Source organism: Urocitellus parryii, chromosome 5 (genome assembly GCF_045843805.1).
Source record: "Urocitellus parryii isolate mUroPar1 chromosome 5, mUroPar1.hap1, whole genome shotgun sequence".
Taxonomy (NCBI): Eukaryota; Metazoa; Chordata; class Mammalia; order Rodentia; family Sciuridae; genus Urocitellus; species Urocitellus parryii.
In genome coordinates, this window is record NC_135535.1 from 180,009,032 (window position 1) to 180,015,031 (window position 6,000).

A 6,000-nucleotide genomic window follows, 5' to 3' on the forward strand; every position below is an offset into this window, starting at 1 on the left:
TGCATATGATAAAAAGACAGATTCTTTCTGACTGGAGGGATTTAACTTTTGTCTCAGCCAATAGAAATAGGGTAGACATGGCCAGAAAGTCACATAGGAAGTGGGACATTAAGGATAGGGCTATAAGAATGCAGGATTGAGGGATGATTCTTTACATGCTGTCTTTAAGTTCTGTTAGGCTTCAGTTCTCTTTTTTATGTAAAATTTTAAATTTATATATGACAGCAGAATGCAAATTATTATTACATATATAGAGCACAATTTTTCATATCTCTGGTTGTATACATAGTATATTCATACCAATGGGCTTCAGTTCTCTTAGCCTCACATTAATTGTAATGAACAGAAACCCATTCCAACAAGGCAATTTATTAGAAGAAGTAACTGATAGTCTCCAAGGGAAGATGGTAAACTTGGGTCTCACAGGGCAAGGACAAGGATTTGGAAAATTAGGAAAAAAAAATATATATCCTCCATTTCTCAGTCTCTTGATTACATTTCTCTTTGTACATCTGCTTTTTCTTCCTTTTTTCCCACATTTTTTATTGGTGCATTATAGTTGTACATATTGATGTCATTTGTTATTACATATTCGTACATGCACACAATATAATCACATAACTTGGCCAATATCATTCCCAAGTCCTTTTCTTTTAATAAACTCTCCATTAATGAACATTTGGTAGAAAATGGCTTCTCCAGTCCTAGACATCTCTTCCAGTTAGTGTCCAATCCTGGCAAACTTCTAGTCTTGGTCTCAGTTGAAAATTCCTGGAAGAGAAAATCTTCCTGGCTTAGTGTGGTTCAGGTTCTTAGTGTGATTCCATTCTTGGGCAAATCTTCTATGGTAAAAATAGGAAGGTTGTACATGGGACATGAACACAAAGGTTGGGTTTTATGATTTAGATATGAAATGTCCTCCAAAAACTCACGTGTGAGACAATGTAAACATTTTCAGAGATGAAATGATTAGATTATGAGATGTGTAACCTTATCAGTGGATTAATCCACTGATATGAATTAACTGGGTCATAACTGTAGGCAGGTAGGGTGTGGCTGGAGGAAGTAGATAACTTGGGGTGTGTCTTTGGGGTATATATTTTGCCCTTGGTGAGCAGAGCTGTCTCTCTGTTTTCTGGCTGCCATGTTCTGAGCTGCTTTATTCCACCACACTCTTCTGCCTTGATGTTCTGCTTCATCTTGGGCCCAGAGATATGAAGTTAGCCAACCATGCAGTGAGACCTCTGAAACCGTGAGCCCAGATAAATTTTTCCTCCTTTAAGTTGTTATAATCAGGTCTTGGGATCACAACGACAAAAGAGCTGACTGAAACACTGAGCCCATTAGCAGGCAGAGGTCTAAGTAATAGAAATGCTCTATTCATGAGTTGGTTGTGATGGGACATTTAAATGAAACAAGTTTTAGCCACACTATGCAACATCATTTTATAGTTTTCACAAACTAGGCTGTACATTGGAAACACTAGGAGAGTTTTTAAAAAATTCAGATTTTTGGAGTCCTCACTTTGCAAGCCCCTTCTTCCACCAGTGAATGAGAATCTCTTAGTGGTAGGACCCAAGAATCAGCATTTTTATAAGAATCCCAGTAGATTATATTGTGACAGGCATTTGGGAACCACTCCTAGACAGGCCTAGAATGCCAAACAAATATATCAATAGAAGAGGGAAGTTAGTCATAAATGCAGAACATTCCTACAGATCACATACACAAGTTCTTTTAACAGAGCAATGCCTGTTTTCTTCAAAAATAGTTTTATTTTTTCTAGATATAAAAATCTGAGATATTACCTTTTTTTTTAAAGAGAGAGTGAGAGAGAGAGGGAAAGAGAGAGAATTTTAATATTTTTTTTTTTTTTTTTTTTTTTAGTTCTTGGTGGAGACAACATCTTTGTTTGTATGTGGTGCTGAGGATCGAACCCGGGCCGCACGCATGCCAGGCGAGCGCACTACCGCTTGAGTCACATCCCCAGCCCCAAGAGATATTACCTTTTTAAAAGCTTCATTTCAACATGTAGCCTTTCAGAGTTTTTGTATGCCATGCACACAAAATATTTTTTTTGTCTTACCAAAACAGAAACACAGAGTATATGCACTATTTTTCAGTCTGTTCCATTCAAGTAAAAGTAGATCATAAATGTTTCTCTATTGCAGTAAAGGCAAGTCTACACAATTTTCAATGACAATTTCCAATCTATAAATGAACTACAACTAGCCCTGTATTATTGAACATTTTTTTTCTCCTTGGGTAATGTTTAATAATTGGGATTATTGGATCAAAGTTTATAAACATTTTAAGGATTTTGATACACATTATCAAATAGCTACCTGCCCTTCTCCTGAAATTTCTATGAATTTACAGTCCCACTAGAAATATTTGAGAGTACCTGTCTTCCCGCACCTGCAGTGAACTGGCTGTGATTTGAATTTTATTTTATCCAAATTGTACATACCCCTTTACAGTAAAACTTATTTTTAAATTGACTACATGATTACAATAAAGACCTTTCATGCAGTAAGTTAAATGGTTCATAACTTACCTGTTTAGATAAAGGGGAGGAATTAAGAAGATTGCATTTTCTATAGTTTTCAAAATGTGGAAAAACTAGGTGTAGAACCTAATGTGTACCAACTACTCAAATGAAAAAGGGAATCATTGTGAAGTTCTGTTACAAGGACAGTAGAGATAAAATGGCCATAAAATCTTATCTAAGGCATGTTCAACAGCTTTGGATTTGGCAAATAGTTAATTAGCAGAGCAAGTGCTTATTTCTGGCATAAGATCTCTGAATGCTACAGATTAAAATGGCACAGTGGCTGGGTGCAGTGGTGCACATCTGTAATCCCAGTGATTTAGGAAGCTAAGGCAGGAGGATCACAAGTTTGAGATCAACCTCAGCAATTTAGCAAGACCCTATCTCATAATAAAAATCTAAAAGGAGGTATAGATCATCGATAGAGCAGTTGCCTAGCATATATAAGGCACTGGGCTCAATTCCCAGCACTTCCAAAACCAAACCAAACCAAACCAAAACAAAAGACACAGTGATTATAATGAGATATCTCTTCACACTTATTAGGATAGCTTAAATAAAAAAGTAACAAATATGTTTTCTAGAATGTGGAGAAATTTGAGCCCTCATGCACTGCTGGTGGGACTGTGAAATATTATAGTCACTTTGGAAAGTAGTCTGGCAGTTCCTCAGCAAGTTAAAGAGAGTTTCATTTGACCCACCAATTCCAGTATTTATATACCCAAGAAAATGAAAAGACTATATCCACACAAAAACATATACGAATGGTCACAACAGCCAAAGAGTATGTACAACCTAAACGTCCATAGCTGATAGATGAATAAATAAAATGTGGTATGTCTATATATCTATATAGTGGAATAGTATTCATCCATAGAAGGAACAAAGTATTGATACATGCTACAACACAGATAAACCTTAAAAGTATCATGCTAAGTGAAAGAAGACGGGAACAAAAGATCACATGGTGTATGACTGCATTTAAAAGAGATGTTTAGAATTGGCAGGCTTATGGTAACAGGATGTTAGTAATTGCCAGGGCATGGAGGAAAAGAAAAAATGGGAAGGGACTGCTAATGGGTATATACTTTTCTTTATAGAGTCATGAAAACATTTTGAAATTAGTGGTGGTAACTGTGAACATGCTTAAAATACTGAATCGTACACTTTAGAGGGTGAATTTTAAGGCATATGAATTATATTTATATATATTTTTGTTATAGAGCAGAATAGTCTCATGGGAATAAGGATCTGACTAAAGAAGGGACCAGATTCTGAAAAGGACTCGAGTGCTTTTTGAGTGGATTTGAGTGTCTGCTATCCCATTAACCTAAAATGGATTGTCACATTAAGTTATTTCCCTTAAAGACCAAACCTGGAGAACCTAACTATTCTACCAGCTTTGTGATCAATTTTACTACGGCCTCCTTGCCAAATTAAATGACATATCTGTTGGGGATCACACAGTGGATACTGGTGCAAACTGTGCCTTTGGCTTCTCAGTTCCTCTATTCCCTGTGAAGAGTCAGCCTGCAGAAGCATTTCCTCTGGCTTAGTGATCACTGCCACAAGAACTTTGCCTTTCTTCCATGGAAAATGATACATTCCAGGGACTTTGGAGTGGAGAAAAATGATAAACCAGTCAGAGATGGTGTTTACAATTAGCATTTTTCTTCTCATTAAGCAGGATTTATTATAACAAAGCATATGCTTTATTAAAAGGCAATTTTAGTTTCAGAGCATTAATATTAAAAGTCTCCCAGTCCTTTCTGCCTGATTTTCAAGTCCCCATGTAATAAGCTCCCAGACATTTTTGTCTACTCAGTGTTTCTATTATAATCACTTGAGTCCCTTGACCTGGTCCATAAGGCCTGGGGCCTTCACTCAGATTTTTATAGGTTCTTGGAATCACCTCCTCCCTCCCACTCATTCTTCCAGTCCTACCCATCCCACCACATTAGTGCCAATCTCACCACCTCCTCAAAGCTTTCCCCTTACTAGTCTAGGCCACACTGATATTTGCTTCTTGGAACAAATGTGTCACATGTTAAGTCTTTCCCCACCAAATTGTCAGGTCAGAGTTATCTGTACTGTTATACCACAGTTTCACTGGATTTATTCTATAATATCCTATTCATTTTTCTTTTTTTGGGGGGGGTCTGGGTATGGAACTCAAGGGTACTTTACCACTGAACTACATCCCCATCCATTTCTATTCTCTATTTTGAGGCAGGGTCTAAATTTCATAGGCTGGCCTTGAACTTGGTATCTTCCTGCCTTAGCCTCCCGAGTAACTGGGAAACTGGGATTACAGACATACACCATTACGCCCAGCATTATATTCAATTCCTTACACTAAAATACTTAAAGTTTAAAATAATTAGATTTAATGAGGTAGCTTCCATAAAATTTTTACTTTAATTACAAGAATAGCACGAGTCTACTACAGGCCCATGCCTTTTTATGCTATCAAGTTCTCTATTATATTTCTAAACCAATTCCTCTCCACTCAGATATTACCTTTTCAGGAGTTTTATCTGCAAGCCAGAATCTCTGGTTTGGCCAGGTAGTCAGGGCTCTTTGTAAGGTACCTTATGCTTATAAAAATAGATTTCATGCTGAACCCACCACTACTGTCACTGGCATAAAATTGGGGTCTTCAGAGAATATCTACCAGGAAAAGATTCCAAATCCCTTCATTCATATGCTATTGTGCTAATTTAAAATTTTTTTTTTTTTACTTGTAGATGGATATAATACCTTTATTTTGTTTTTTTATGTGGTGCTAGGAATCAAACCCAGTGCCTCACGCATACTAGGCAAACACTCTACCACTGAGCCACATCCCTGGACCACTATTGTGCTAATTTATGAAAGTTTTCTTTTCTTTCATAAACCTCATACACACAAAAGCAATCATCATGAAGCTCATCCCAGGGCTGTTAGCTTCTGTGCTGCTAGACTTAGTGCAACAAAGTTCTCACTTTTATTTCTCCTCACCACAGTGAAGGGAAGGAAAGAGCAGAAATGAATGGTAAGGTCATTTGCCAGTGGAAACGGGAGCTGGCATTCCAACATGCACTTTGGAAACTGAACAGAAAGAATTGCTTTCTCCACTCATCCCTGGGTAAAGGGTGTGGCCAGACTTTGGCAGAGGAGCCAGACAAATGCACAGCCAGCAGTTTTCTGGCCTTAACAGTCAGCTCCTCTGAAGTCCAGACGGTAGCCACTCCTGAGTTCACTCTAGGTGACAGTAGGAGTGCATTTCTCTTCCTGTTGGGCCTGACTGTGCCTGCACGCAGATGGATGAAGATCTTGCAAACCTGCAGTGAGGCAAAACACAGTGGAAAGGGTTGAAGGAGGACTGTTTGTCTCTCCAGCTTGACAAGTAGAGAAGAAAATATTTTTATCAGATGATGAAGGAAATATTTTATTGCTTTTCTAAAATA